Here is a 16453-nt window from a genome sequence, read left to right as displayed (position 1 = left end):
TGGTCCTGGTGTAGAAATGCCCTTAGACCTCACAGGATTGTTGTTTTCCCAAATCTTCATTCTTCAGAGCACAAAACACTGTTTTGGAGGGGAGCAGCAAATCTGCAAGACAGATCATCAGCCAGCTCAGGCTTCTGTCATATCTTTGCAGAAGCCACAGATTAAACAAAGAAAGGCTCATCTTCAGTCTAATCAGAGCAGTACTTCCATATTTTCAGTGGGAAAAGCCCATATGGGGTCCTGCCAGGTCTTCTCTGTAGGCAGAGCAAGTGCAGGGAAGCAACAGGAATTTTCACTGTGACACTGGTGACCCTTGTGAGCCTGTTCAGTGAAGGGCTGTGAGCAGACACAAAACTGTCAGTCTGAGGTGGTGCAGGAGTGGATAAGGATGGCTATGAAAGTATTGCTGCCACACTAGGACAGCTTTACAGCCAGACCTCAATGTTCTCCTCTCTTTCCTTTTCATAACCAACTTCGGTGTGAGAACAAGGGATGTGCTCACAAGAGACCTGTTTGGGGTGGTCTTAGGACAACAAAGTCTGAGTTTAGAAGGGCATTGACAATGAGGAAAAATGTTATAAAGTCAGCCTGATGATGAAGTGCAAGCTACCTCACTCTGGGAGGAGAAGTACAAAAAGAGGATTTCCCAGCTGGGCAACAGCATCAGGAGGGTCTGAGGGTGCAGAGGGGACAAAAGGCTGAGGGTAAGGACAATATCATGTTTCCTTTCCTGGCTGCGTTTCCTCCAGCTGTAAAAGCTGCTGTCTATTACCCTGTTGCTCATCATCCCCTCCCACCTCAGGTTTCAGCTTTTTCATACCTGTTTATCCTCAGCCTCACCTGGGCCTGCTGAACTGGTGATCAGGAAAGCCCTGTTATTTGAATTATTGCCTGTAACCTGGACCATTCACCCAGATTGTGTTTGGAGCAATCCCCCGGCAGTTATGCTGCTGACCTGGGAGGGGGAGAGCCTGCAGCTGAGGGGTGGTGATAAGCAGCTGGAGTGGGTGAAAAGAAATAAACTTTTCACCCAGCTCAGCTGCAGGCAGAACAGGATGTGAGACTGCAACCTAAGACATAGGAGATAATTATTCTACTCTGCTTGGCACCGGTGAGGCCTCAGCTGGAATAGAATGTCCAGTTTTGGGTACTGTGCTGTAAAGAAAAATGTAGACAAACTGGACAGAGTCCAGGAGAGAGACATTAGAAATATCAGAGGCATAGAGGGAACAACCTAGGAGGAAATGTTGAAAGGATTGTTTGTTTAGTCTGGGAACAGCAGAGTCTAAAGAAGATCTGTGATAAAAATCTTGCAATATGTTAAAGTTTATTGTAAGGAGGATGGTGATAAATCTTTCCCCATGCTTGCTGAGGGATAGGGAAAGAAGGAACCAGTTTTATTTGCAGGTAATAAAATTTAGGTTTGACATTAGGAAAAACTTTCTAGATAAGGGGGTGATACAGTAAAGCCAGGCAGGGAGTGCATGGATCTTGTTAAAATTCAGAAGGGTGTTTTGTTTTAATAACGAGCATTGAAAGAATAAAGATGTTTCTTGTTTAAATAACTCTTCTGGGCTAACGCCTGGGACTGGGTTTCCACATGCTGAGAGTCCAACCGTGTGGATGCACTTGCAAGGAACAGCTCTTGGCCTGCAAGCTCCAGGGCAGACATTCTTCTTCATGAGCAGCATATACAAACCCCAGCAGCTTGGGACTGATCTCTTTTTCTACATATTCCTGCAATGCAAATAAGCCATCATGGAATACAAGGATCTGTATAAAATTTTACAAATGCAGGAATAGCCTTTCTCTTACAATCCCATTTCTGGCCCCACTGCATTTCTTCCTTGCAGGTTCATATGCTATATATCTCTAATCCCTTGTTTGCAGATTTGGTATGTGTGCACAGCCAGAGATATATCCCCGATTGCTGTTAATCTTTTGAGTGTTTTTACGTTATACAGCATATGTCCAGGGAAAGTTCTATCTTGTGCTTTAATGATACTCCCTGATCCTCCAGCAACACTCCTGGAAACAGAAAATCACACCATCCTGTTTCCATCCCAGGGAGTTCTCAGGCTGTGAATTGAAAGAATCTCTGAATATTTTCAGAAGTTCAGTCTGATGTGTTTGCAAACCTAGGAAAGAAGTGGAAGGTTGGTCCACACAAAGGCCCCACACTGCAGTTTTGGACTTGCCTATGACCTCGCAGGGTTCAAAATCAATGGCTAGAGCTGGTCAGAATTTTTTTTTTTTGAGGCTTACAATAGAATGTGTTTTTCTCATGAGGTAAACTCTACCAGAGAGTAAATATATTTGCTGTTTTAAGGGTGGTGAGGCTCTGGAACAGGTCACCCAAAGAAGTTGTTGATGCCCCATTCCTGGAACTGTTCATGGCCAGGCTGGATGAGGCTTGGAGCACCTGGAAGGTGTCTCTGCCCCATGGCAGGGGACTTGGAATGAAGTGATCTTTCAGGTACCTCCCAATTCAAACCTTTCTATGATTCTGTGATTCTTACATTAATTGATTTGGATTTTAAGTGTAACTTCAGGAATGAGTGTTCTGGATTTTCTGCTGCAGGGTTTTACTTTTTCAGTTTTAGTTTTTAGTTTTAGTTTTTAGTTGCAAAATCTATCAGACATGTTTTACTTTAAATTCCCAGTATATGTGCTTAACCTTCATTGCACCTTGAGGTGATTTATCTGTAAATGAACTCTAATCAAGAGACCTGAAGTCATGTGGGATGCTTCTAATATTTTGAAGATAAGTAATATTAAGCCTAAGTCACATTTAAAGAGGATATTAATTGAAGTAGTAGAGCAGGACAAATCAGAAACAGAACAGCCAGTCAAACTGGGTTATAGTTGCTTTCCACAAAAGCACAAAGTACCCATGGGGTATTAATTACCATATTAATTAATATTTTTTTACAGTTCTTTGCAGAAGATAGGTGTCTACAGCATGTGTTGTGCAGAACCAAGAAGTGGTCACTCTTGCCTATTAAAATAAACTAGGAAAGGAAACAGATGTCAGGAACCTTCTCTCCTGGGGGGTTGCTGGTTCACAGGAGGGCTCCTGGAGATGGAGCCTGCAGCTCCATGATGAGCCTTCCCGCCCCTAACTCTTGGCAGTTCTGCAGGGAATTAGGATAGCTCTGTGCTCCCAGATCTTCCTGTCACAGCTGCGGCATCATGAAAGGTTTACTGGGATAGAATGAGAAGACAGGAAGGGGTTGGAGGGAGGAGAGGGAGGACTCATCATCCTTGATGTAGATATTGAACAGCTGGACTTCAAAGACTGCATTAGTTACCCCAGGCTCCACGTACAGTCAGTGGAGAGGAAAAGGAGCTCAAGATACTTGTCTCAGGACAGGAAATGCCTGTTTCCCTGCTGCCTATAGGAGACATGTAGGTACCTGGATACTGGTGAAGTTAGCTGAGGTGACCTTGCATGGCCTATTGGTTATGGCAGTCTCCTGGGAGGAGAGATCCTGAGCTCTGGCCTCTGCTTCAGGGACTTCTGATGGAGTTTATGCAGATTACAGGTCACCCGGACACAAGCATTAGAGAATTCAGTGTCCCTTCTTCCTCCAGCCAAGGAGAGTGCATTATCCCAGGGACTGAGTGCATTATATCAGGGGCTGAATTATGCTGAGGAAAGTGTGAGATGCATGTTTGAATGTTCTTTTTCAGAAGAAGGAACTTGGTCCATGTGCTGCTTTCAGGAGAGTGCTTTGACCATTAAGCAACTGAAAGTGGGAACCACGTCCTGTACAACCCCTGCTCTGCGAGGCAGCAGCGGTTGCCGGTACCTTCTGGGAGGAGGAAGACCTGCCAGGAGGTCTTGCCATGACCCAGCAGCCTGGACAGACTGGTTGTTTCAGAGGATTTAGGCTGAAGAGCAATTTCAGAGCCCTGATGGACTTGGAAGTGAGCTGGGTGTTGAACTTTCAGGCTTGTCAGGCCTGAGGCTCTACCTAGGGAGGAGCACAAGATGTCACAGTTAAAAAGATTCACTCTTCGCTGTCCACACCTGACATCTGGGCAGAGCAAACCTGAATCTCTCACAGGGGCATCAAACCCAGCTCCTGTTGGCTTCCCCTGGGTTTCTGGCAGCCCTTGGATGATCCATGGTGGATCACAGGGGTGAGGCACCAGCTGAAGGGCTCTGGATGACAGTTGCTCCAGGGCACTGCTGGTTTTCCCAAGCCTTGCAGCACACTCCAGTAGAAGCCTTGCAGGCAGAAGGCTGTGCTGCAGACCAGTGGGAGGGAGAGCAGAAGGAGGAACGACACAACACATTACAGCCAGGGAAAATGATTCTGCATCAGGGATTATGTAACTTTTGACATGTCCTACATATCACGATGCAGTACCAGAGAGCTCACGCTGTGCCCTGCCACGTTAGCAGGGCTCACTTTAGACAGTCACTGTTAAATGACATTCCTGTCCTGTCAGAGCTTCTCCAATTTCATGTCTTCTGGGGCAGCTCCTCAGATGCCGCATGCTGCGTGGCACCAGGCTGGAGCTGCACGCTGCACGTGCCTGTGCCTGGCCAGTGCTAGGAGAAGCTGCTCTTATCTCCTGCTTCAGCTCCCTGCACATGGACAGAGGCTTATGGACGAGCCCTTCGCCCCACTGCAGGCCAGCACCCATTAGGACGTGGTTTGCATTTAACTGCTCCTCAGGAGTAGGAATCCTCACTTGGGAAGCAAAATCCTTTGGCACTGTTACCAGACCAAACCCATCCCTGCTGGCTTTATGGCCTCTGATGGCTTTTCCACATTTCACATGGGACTGAGCTCTCAAATACATTTTACAAACTTGACCAACTCCCTCCAATGCTGGAGTTCATTTTCCCATTGATATTTTGCTTATTCCAAATGAACTCCACACCTTGATTTTTTATTTTTTTTTATTAGGTTTTTTTCCTTTCAACAGAGAGAAAATGGGCAAGTAAAAGTGCATCACATGCACTTTTGCAGTCTGGGAAGTGCACAGAGGCAGCCACGCAGCCATTGCAGGGGTTTGGCACCTCGCTCAGGAATGAGCACATGCAGGTAGAATGTTATTCCACTGCTCCTGCTGAGCACTTCGCCATTCAGTCTCTGCTGAATCCCAAAGTCAAGCAAAAAGCAGCTGGTTAAGGTGGAATTTGAAAATCAGTCATAAGATAAACAGGTTGCAACATTAAGCACTCTCCAAGGGAAAAGCAGTGTGCAGCATATGTTCTTACTTTGGAAGATATTTAAAAAAAACCAAACAACTTTAATGGACTCTTCACTGGCTTATGCTAGTGGAGCTGTTAATTAATTAAATAACTATATGTGAATGGCATCCATTGGGAAAGAGCCTCACAGCTTCCAGATGCCAGTTATTGGCCCCATTATGGGCCTAAAACTATTACAGTAAATCATTACATGCTCCAAGATGAACTGGCACACGATTGCTATGAGGAAGGATGGAGCTATTCTCACTTGTGCCATTTTGTGCCAGTTTTTATCTAGTGAGATTAATTAGTACTTTTAGAAGTGCAAGTCAGAGCTATAAAATATTAAAGGATATTCCATCAATGGAGTGGAGACCTGCTTAAGCAGGGCTTTTAAAACTTTTGGATATTCATGGGTAGATCAGAGTTGGAAGAGATAATGAACAACATCTGATTTTGATTTTTTTTTAAAGAAAGGTCAGATTTATAGCCAGTGGGACTGCATGAAAGCTCCTTTGTGTGTTATGGGAATACTCAGAGGAGGACATTAAAGTTTATCACTGAAGTTCAGGTGCCAGGTAAGCAAACAGTTTCTCAGGCCAAAACCAATCATTTAAGGCAGTTATTCCAAATATACTCAAATCAACCAGAAAGTATTAAATAACCTTTTAGCCTGCATCCCCTGCTGGGAGGGGAACATTTTCTGACATTGGATGGCAGCCTAGAATCTATGACCTGGCCTAGAAATGGCTTTTTTTTTTTTCTTCTTCTTCTTTTTTTAATTAATAAGCTATAAATTTTCACCCCAAATGACCACTATGGATGGACCTTTCTGTCTTTTTAGGTTGTGAGAGGGAAAACCACTGAGTTACCTACATCATCGCTTGCTCAGACAGAGCATCCTTTGAAAATCCTCTTGCCTGCTCTGTCTGTTTTGAAGCCCAAAATCTGAGTACTGAAGAGGCACTCCAGGGACTGTTTATACAGTTTACCCAATAATTAGTTCTTAGAGACATTAATTCATGGATAGACACTTCCTCTGAGAAATTATTCCACAGCTGAAATTCCTCCCACAGCTGGACGAGCCAGGCTGAGCACATGGGGCTGGAGATTTTGCAGTCCATCAGCCAGAGCTGGGGAGGAGCAGTGCTGAGGGATCTACTGCTGACACTGTCCTCTTGCTCCAAGCCCCACTCTGAACCACGTGTGAAATCTCTTGCCTGAACCTGAGTTCAAGTAGGGTTCAAGTGGGGCCAGAGAGGCCAAGGGGGCTACAAGGAGCCACTTTTACTGGTGCTGGTAACCAGCCCTCCCACGCATCCCTTCTGGGGCAGGCTGAGAGATGCCAGCACTGATAGGCCTCTCCTGCTTAACACAACAACCTGTTTGTCCAGAAGGACAGACAGGATCTCCCCCAGCTCAGTGGGAAAGTGTCCCAGACTGTTCCGGAACAAAGAACCTCCGCATGCCCCCAGGACACAAATCAGGGGTGGCAGTGGGGCTGTGGGTGAAATGCTCTGCTGCTCAGCTACATCACATCCAGGTCAGCCTGGCTTGGAGGACAACATCCCTTCCCTACACCACGCTATATACGACACAGGGTAGACCACATATCCAAAGCTGTTCACCATGGGTAGAAAAATCAGGTACTTGTTGGGTGGGAGGATTCACAAGAGAATGGATGTCTCAGGAAAACCAACATCATCTCACTGCTTCTCCTAAAGCAAAGGTAAGGCCACAGTCACACAAATCCTACAGGGAAGTGGAACTTACTGTACAAGAAAAGCATGAGCGAGGGTTTGCTGACTAACCCCTCGTTAAAGGAAACAAATTGATTTATTATATGAGCATGACAAATTGAGGCACCAGTCTTGCAAGTTGGGCTGTGTGAGCAGCTCCCCATGTCCACGTGGCTATGATACAGCCCAGTAAGGCTGACAACTGGGAGTTGTAGTTGCCAAACCGGGAATATTGCTGGCTCGATCACAAAAGGTTGGAAAGTTTGTGGTTATACTTTTCTGATGCGCCTGAGATTTGGGTGGGAGCCATGGGAGCTACAGCTCCTCTGCTGAGGCAAAAGGATAGACAGCTGCTTTTTCAGCCCTCCCCAGCATGTGTGCTGGTAAGAAAGCACAGCCTTTTCTGTTTTTAAATGAAAACAAATTGCTTTTAGGACCTTGGATCTGAAGAGGAGAGAGTCATCGTGTGTCCAACACAAACAAAAAACTGAGCTGAGCCAAGATCAGCCCAGTGCTTGTATCCCATTCTCTGGCTATAAACACAAGAGACTCCTTTTGGCTTGTGTGAGAGTGGGAGGGAATGCAATCACCAGGCAAAAAATGTTGCTTCTACTAGATAGTTTAACGTCATGTAGGCAGGAGTTGTGCTTTTCTACTGTGCACACTTTTCTACTCCATGGAGTCTTTGACTGGCCTGTCCTTGTAGTAGAGGAAAATAAACTGAGATAAAATGCAGCTACTTTTTTTCTGCAACACAGATTATTACACTTTATTGGACTTTTTCCTGAGTGGAACATAAATACTAAAAATACCAGTGCGATCCTAAGCCATCAAAACAATGACTGATGTGTTTGTTGGGAAAGGGCTCCAAGTCACTGGGGCATGGGGAGTACAGGAGACTGGGGACAGATGTTTAGATCATGGATTTTGATCCAGAACAAGGTGGAAGTAATTGCCAGTCATCACAGGCTGGGAACAGAACACTCCCGTGTACAGTGAGCCCGTGGATACCTCTACAGGCCTTGGAATCACAACATGAGACAACAGCCATGGTCAGCATGGCCTGGTGTCCTTCTCCAGCCAGCACCACCTGGCTCTACCCGTGCATGTGCTTTTCTAGCCACCACAGTAATTTTTTCATGCCCCATGTTCTGAGTAATTTGGGAAAGACACAGGAAAAAGGAAGAGAACCATATATAATGACTGTAGAGTTAATGGTGGATTTCAAGTTTCTAGGTGGAGGAATAATGGATTAGTGTTGGAAGTCTGGTTCAGTTATGTATGTTCTGGCAGATACAGCTGGAGGAAACCTTAAGGTATAGACGAAAAGTCCATTTTCACTTTGTAAAGATATATGCACACCCTTAACTTTAAAGGTATAAATTTTCCCATTGACTTCCCTGGAACTATTCATGCATTAAACATACGCATGAGCCTTTCTAGAAATAGGGAATATAAATGAGGCTACCAAAATAGTTAACCAGAAATACTTTCTGTATAATGGAATAGAAAAATTTACAAGGGGTGTGCACATAGGAGCTCTTAGGAACAGATAAACGTAGGCCACACTGTTAAAGGACAGCATCACTGCTTGTGTATAAGAGGGTGTTTTCAGCTACCTACAGAGCAGACTGGAGTGCAGTTTGCTTTCGTTACATTAATTAAGCAATTTACTGGAATTTAGCATGTGGCAGATTGGCAGGAGGCAAGTTTAACTTGGGTTATGTAGCTGAGATCCTTTCATTGCGTTGACAACCTCGAGTCCTGCCAACAGAGCAGCACACTCAGTGCATTTCTGCTGGTGGCTTCTGTGCTAAGTCCAACTTCAACAATTCCACTGGAGCCTGACAAAGAGAATGGATAAAAATGAACAGAATCTACATTACTTGAGGAGTCTGTTGTGGGCAAGATATCCTGAGTCTGTTCATAAGTAGTGAATTTTCATTCAAGCAGAAGCTTACCTGGGCTAGCAAGAACTGTTAACCTGTAACTAATTTTTAATATTCACATGAAAATTTTTTTTATTCTTATTGTCTGTAGCTATTTCTTCACATCGTTTTTATTGATAGGTTTCTTGTCTAGGTTATGCTGTAGTCACTAGCATTTAAATTTATAGATTGTTCTGGAGTTGCCATGGCCTGTTTGGAAATGTCTACTACCCAAACTTCCAGCAAGTATACAAAATTGAAACTTGAACTGGTGGTTGGAGAACATGAACCCAGCCTACAGCACAATCAAAACCATTAGAGGTCAAAGGCCACTTGTTTGGCAAAGCTGCCCTATACTCAAACCTTTTGGATCTGTGTTTGTTAAAACACCTTAAAACAGACCTTTAAGCTTTGCTGTTTCATGGCAGAAGCCTGGGCAAGTCACATCCTCAACCATCTTCTATGTTTCCTTTTATGAATTAAAAATGAGTACTCAAACAAGACCATCAACTAAAAGTCTGCAAAAAGCAATTCCTTATTCAGGGGTACTTAAGGCTTTTATGGAGTTTCACAGGACTGGGGAGGTTTGGGTCTTTGTATCAAGACTACACTCTGACCTCTCTTTTCTTCTGTATTCAAAACCTAATGTCACTCTGCCCAGGATTATCTGGATCTGCTTTTCAGTATCAAGACCTTGATTAAGTGGTGAGAAGGAAAGCTGTGGGGAAACAAGGCAAATCCAAAATGAGATGAGGCTTCACTCTCTACTCCAGTCTCCACTGTATTTATTCTGGTTTCCAGTAGGCTTCTTTTGGCAAAGAGAGATTTACTGCTTGAGCTTTGGCACAATGTTTCAGACAGGGAGGAGAGCTGGGACAGTGAGCTGGAGACCACAGTGTAAGAAAATGTACCTCACATTCAGTTTTCATTAAACAAAAGGATTTCTCCATTGCCTTTGAATGTCCTCTTTTGTGTCATGATGACTTTGCAAGATGAAATGCCTTCCGTCCTATCTGTGTATTGCTGTTGTTCACAAGAATCCTGGAGGAAGCTAACTATATGTTTTAGTCTATGTATGAATTAGCATTTTTGTTTTAGTACATCCTACTCCATTATTATACTAAATTGGTTTTGGAGAGTCTGAAAGCCTACCTGCTTCCCAAATATAATGGTTTTGGCTTCAAATAAATGACAGAACAACAGTGACACTGAAATCATCCAGAACAGAGAGTAGCCAAGACCAATTTTACATATTGAGAATTCAGCAGGTTTTGAAATTTTGCACTGATATGATTTCTTATCCTAACAGGAAGCACTTTTGTTTGTGTCACCTTTATTTTCCTACAAACTAAACATTGCTCTAGGAGAAAACAGGTTGTAGGAACAAAAGATCTAGAAAACCAGCCTTGTTATTCTGTGTCTGCATTTTTATCATCTTCAGGCTCTAATTCAACTGTGCTGTACATGTAAAAGTGCAAATTCAGAAGGAATAGTTCAGAATTTTCTTCATACCCAGTGAGTTCATTTAAACATCTGTCAGCAGCGCCACCTGCTCTGTGTTCTAGAACTCCCTCCTACTTTTCCCATTGTCCATGGTATCTGATCAATCTATGAGTGGAGCAACAGTGTGTTGAGGAATGCACAGGCCAGACTGAAATATGGTTTTAGTTCAAAAAATAAACCCAGAGAATGTCCTTTTCTTGCCTTTGGAATAGGATACCACACACACTCTGTCTTACCAGAAAAGGAAGTATTGGGAAATTTTGTTTCCTAGAAGAGCTATTAGAAGCAGCAATAAAACCTAAACCAACACAAAAAGAAAAGCCTGTTTTGTAACTTTGACACTCTGTTATGCTGCTGTTTCTCGTTACTATCTGGTTCATAGTCAGCACAGCCATGAGGGTGGGTAAAGTGTCACCAAGACTGGTGGATGCAACCTCTGTCCTTCATTCAGAGTAGGAAAACCACTTGAGGTTTTTTACAAAACAGAAGTGACTTTGTCACAAAACACAGGCATGAGATCCCACCAGAGCAGAGCCATGAGCAGAGCTATGGAATTTGATCAGAATGAGAGACAGGGTTTTCCTTTAGTGGTGTCTGTACTCTGTGACAGTGGTTCAGAGTCACTGCCACTACATGTGAGGATTGTGTGCCTCTAGAGAGGAGCAGAGCTGGCTCTCCTTGTGCTAGGAGGGATGCCAGGAGCAGTGCCCTGGTCCAGGAGCTGTGCTGCACCTGCCAGCAGGTACCCCCAGGTGAGTCCCCTTCAGGCTGTGCTGCGGTGCTCAGTCACAGGGGTGAATTACTGACATCAATGTGAGTTGATCTGCAACCAGCAAAGACCTGAGAATGTCAGAAATTCCCATTTCCACCACTGAGAAAGGCTAATTTGCTACCATGGCATGAAAATCAGGCATATTAGGATTTCGCTTCTGAGTCCAGGGAGGGTCTCACTGAATCCTCTGCCGTGCTGGGAGATGGAACCTTTCCGGAGCATTTAGCAGCCAGCAGTGGATCACGGACACTCTCTGGCAGGCACCAGGCAGCTGAGCCCTGCCTGCCTCCAGCTAGCACTGACTGCTCCTTGATTTAACCACACCTGTGGGAGCAAAGGAAAGAGCTCAGCCAGTTGTTAGGATACTTAGGGAATCCCACAGGACATTTCCACAAAATTGACAACTGTGCTAGTAAGTACTTTTTTGTGTCTGCTCGAGGGACTGAAATGTCTAAGTTATTATCTGCAGCAGGGACTTCAGGCTTAATAGGCTCAGAGTTCTTGTGCAGGCCATACAATCAATGGGAAGGGGCATGTAGTGTCAGCCTGCAAGATTTGTTGTGAACAGCATTGCAGAATAATCATATTTGGAATGCCTCCATGGATTTTAAAGATGGTGAGCCCTTTCCTTTAACTGTGTGGGCTATTCAGATTCCTGGCTCCACTGCATTGCCTATGCAACTGGTCTATAGCATTGCTTAGGGGACTCATAAATTTTTTTTAAAGCATCATTTTTTTCTGATGGGTGAAAATACAAGCACCTGTATAATTTTACAAAATATGATTTTATTGTCAGAAAAGTGCCACTGATGCATATGGTAATTGAAATCCAAGCAGTGGCAGCAGTACCACTGCAGAGCCACTAAGTTAAGGCATTAAAATAAAGGATGAGGGAAAATTTGCCATGACCTTGTAAGGGAATGCTTTTCATCATGGGCAAGATTGCTCAGCAGCCATGGGGACAGGGTGGCCTCCCACCAGCTTCCTGCTTCCCAGAAGGGGTTGAATGGTGTCCCATCTCCAGCTGTGACAGGAGCTTCCAGTGGCAGTATGTCCACCAGGACATGCTCACAGGAATTCAGAGGAGCAGAACAGCAGCTCTGGTGGTGTCTCCTCTCCAGCCAGATGTTCCTCTTCATGATGGCAGCAGGCTGCTCCTGCAAGGTCCTAACCTTTTGAGTGTGCTGGTTTTAGCTAAGCCATTCTTTGCTACTATGGGCATTTTTCTATGGGCTCTGGAGAGAAATGGAGCCCTTTGCCTGCCAACTTTTGATGACCAAATAGTTCTCCTGTTTCCTGTACTTCAGCAAAACCTTGAAGAGTTTACCAGTCTCCCCTCTTCTCAACTCCTTCCCCTCTCACTTCCCTCTTCACAGAGATACTGGGATGGAGACAGAACTGTCAGTGATGGAACCTGAGATGTGCCTCAGAGACGGCAATGCCCACCACAGCATGGTCTTCTCCATCAGGAGTGTGAGAGTGTGCAGATATTCTAAGTCAAAATTCCTTTTCATCCCTTGACAGGAGATGTAGAGTCCATTCTTTGACCTTTGCCAAGCTGCCTCTGAGGCCTTAACTTCTGTCTGCCACTGCAGGAACCTCACAGCCTTGGTTGGCCTCTTTTTGGAGCAATGGCCTAAAATCTTCTTATCCTTCTTATATTCAAGATTTCCTCTCTTTCCTATCTCCCCCACAGCTAGGAGGTCTTTAGCACAGCCCAGCGAGACGTATGAGAAAGAAACCTGGCAAAAGGTTTAAATTAGCTCTAGTGGTTGTGCCAACTCCTGTAGAACGAGAGTGCCAAGATCCAAACATGGCTGTTCACCAGCATTTGGCAAGGCGGTGACATCTTGTCACTGCTATCCTGGAGCACTGAGGCCCACACAGGTACAACGACCAGCTGGCTGGGGCACGATGCAAAGCAGGGTGGGAAAGAAGAGGGAAGAGTGCCAGACTTTTCCCAAAAGAAGTCACAGCCCTGTTTCTTCAAAATCATCTACACAAATGTGACATTACTCCCGATTGCCAACAGAATCAAGCCTCCACAGCTACTTACCAGTTATACTCATGTGTCACATGGGTTCAGGCTTCCCTATCTGGGTAGCCCAGTCTGTGCAAGTAATGAAGAGTGTACATAAACCCTCAGCAAAGGACAGAACAACTCACTTTCAGTGAAGCTTGCTCCTGCCACAGAAAGCTGCAAGAGTGCTCTGGAGCTAAGTGCTGACTGTTGGGAAGGTGCCTAGAGCTGGAGGGAAAAAACCCCCAGCATGAAACAGGAAGTCTGTTTTTACATTTAATTCCTCCTGGGTCTAGAGCAGTAGAGTTTTATAATTTCATTATAAATAAGCTATAAAGCATCTACATAGTGGAATCCATATTCCCAGGTGGGAACAACCTACAGTGAACCTACAGGTCCACTCTAGTCAGCCTTCTTCCTTGAATGTGATTACCATGCTAGGTAGGTCTGTGAACAGTTCACGGGCCCTTTTGTCACACTCCACGTTATTCATAGCCCAGTGCCACTCTGCTGTCTTCTCTCACACACATGGATGGCCAGGCCTTTGATTTCAGAGACTGCTGCAGGGCATCAGTTCTCCATCCAGATCATGCACATGCATTGTAATCATGCTCCTTTACCCGTCTGAAAATTTTTGCCATTGTAAAAGTCTTCTGAGCCCTTCCAGTGCCTCCCTTTCTTTAGGAAATGCAGGGGTCCTGTGCTACTCTGTAGTTGTTGGACACATGGCACCTGTCTGCAGCTTTTACACACGTGAGAATTCACCGCAGCTTTCTACATCAGCTGGAGTTTGGTGCCGTGGCATAGCTTTATCCTGAGGTGGGTGTAAAGTTTGGCATCGGGCTTGGTGATGGCAAAATTATATTGCCCATCACGCCAGCATGGTATTTGCATATAAAAAGTACATTTGAATAAAGAGGTTCAAGAGACATTTTATTAGAGCAGCCACAGAAAAGAAAGAAGTCATGTTCCTCTTCAGATACAGTCCAAGGCTTCTATATAGCTGCCATCAAATTGGTATTTCTTTTTCCTCTGTCCATTACTATCCAGCAAAAATACAACTGCAGGTATGTTTCCAAGGGGGAACATTCATCTTCTGCCATTTCCAGACTCCAGGGAAAATTAAGTTTCTGAGATTAGTTATATAAGAAAAAGGAAACTTGAATTTTATGTGCAAGTGAAAACTTAAACCAAGAAAACTATTATTTGTATTTTATTTGCTCTATAAAAAGTCTAGGAATACAACGAACTTTTAACTGAATATAAAACTTGACATTTTCTTTCCAGGTGTCCATAGAAATACTAGTTTAGTTGAAAATAAATATAAAACCTGCAAAATACCTTAATTTGGTCTTGCCAAGAAGCCCTCTCGTTATGAAAAGGATGGGGGAAAGGGTGAACTCGTTTCTCTTTATTTCAAGCTTGCTGCTTTAATTCCATGTTGCATATGAAACAACAAACAAAATTCTAAGGAATGTAAAAAGTTCCTGTGCCTACAAAAGCCTTAATAATACCACCCTGAGCTGAAGAACAATGGCACTGACATGAAAGGATTTTCATTTCTAAGAAATACCTGCCTAAATCAGAGTTCAGGAATACATGTATTCCATGCTCCTCTGCAGGGCTGATTTAGCACAGACCTACTAAACTGAAATGTGCTTCCTCCCTGGAAGACTGAGCTGCAGCAGCTCAGGGCACCCCAGGTGAGACAGTGGGCTGGAGACAGGGTGGTACCTCAGGTCTAGGTGAAAGAGGAGGATCTGCATTAAACAGAGTATTCCAGGTACAATGCTACATTTCATACACTGTTCCTGGCTCACAAGGATGGACTGCAGTCTCCACTAACTACAATCGGTACAAAGTTTTGAGAAAATTCTCCATTTAAAAAATGGCAAACCCCATGTTTAATACCCACAGAGCATTAAGGTACAAACAAAACTGCTGCTTCCCAGGTTCTTTATCACTACATCTTTCTGAGACTCGTCTCCTAAAGGTTCATTTTTCCAAATGGCATAATTTTGGCAAAGAATGAGGTCAGTGAACTCCTGGATTATGTACTGCCTATCTCTCCTGCAGCATTACAGGGATATAGATGCTCAGCACCTCAGAAATTCAGGCTTGCTATACAGCTAAAACAAATGTGCAGAGCATGAATATTACAATTACCAGAGAATTAAAAAAATCTGTCTGCATTCAAAGTAAAAATAAAACTGGGAAATTTCAAAATTTCCTGAGGTGCTCTTTTTGATCGACTAGAACTTTGGCTTCATTTCAATTTAGGCATTTCTTTTATAGAACAATGCAAAATACAAATGGCATTGTGAATAATATAAAAGCTTTTTTTCCCAGATGGGAATGCCAGAGCAGATCCATTGTTTTTTTTTCTCAAGCATATTCTTTAGCAAGTATGATTTTTTGAAGAAGTTAACCATCAGTGGAGCTGTATTCTCCAATGGAAAGGGGAACTGTTTGATTTTGATTTTTTCCTAGTAGAAATTACAGTCCTAGAATTTTCAGATTTTGAAGTTCTCCAGTTCTACTTGAAATTTCCCGTTCTTTTTTACAAAAAAAATCAATAATGCCCTTTATCATAATTCATAGTGGAATTGTCTATTCATGGTAAACTTGGGTCCACTCTAGGCTGAATGGTTGTTGTATATCTTTTCATGGATTTGTGTACTTATGCAGGTTTTGAAATAAAATACATATTGGTGCTGATGGATGAGAAAGCACAAATGAAGTGACACTCTATAAAATCATCAGCTCTGGGGAGATGTCTAAAAGGCAAAGTTTGCTCGTGTGTCAGAGTAAAAGAAATGATGGTGTGAAGAAGTGATCAGATGGAAGGTTTAAAATCAGAAGGGAAAAAAAGTTTTCCCACAGAAAGAATAATTAAACTGAACTCATTGTGAACAGACACAGTGGAACACAAGAGGGTAACTGAACTATACACAGCTGGGATTCCAGACATACATTCAGCTTGAAAAAGCTGCTTCAGAAGTCAGGAAATTCAAAGGTGTCTCACAACAGAATTTTTTAGGCATCTTCCTCAAAAAGATACTGAGCTAGATACTTCTTCTTAATATGCATTTCTGTTAATAATCTCTTCAATCTAAACTATAAAACGTGCTGTGCAACATGACTGAACAAACATCACTGTGAGAAGTATTTCCCCCTTGTTTGAGTAATTTGAATTTGTAAGCTAATGTAAGTTTTTGTATTAAATAATGTACTGTGTGCAATTTTCTTTCGTGTAAAGCACTTTGAAGCTTTCAAAGGGCG

Source organism: Pseudopodoces humilis, chromosome 1 (genome assembly GCF_049639895.1).
Source record: "Pseudopodoces humilis isolate 2021_Gansu_Grassland_sample_001 chromosome 1, ASM4963989v1, whole genome shotgun sequence".
NCBI classification, from domain to species: Eukaryota; Metazoa; Chordata; class Aves; order Passeriformes; family Paridae; genus Pseudopodoces; species Pseudopodoces humilis.
This window is presented reverse-complemented; position numbering follows the sequence as displayed.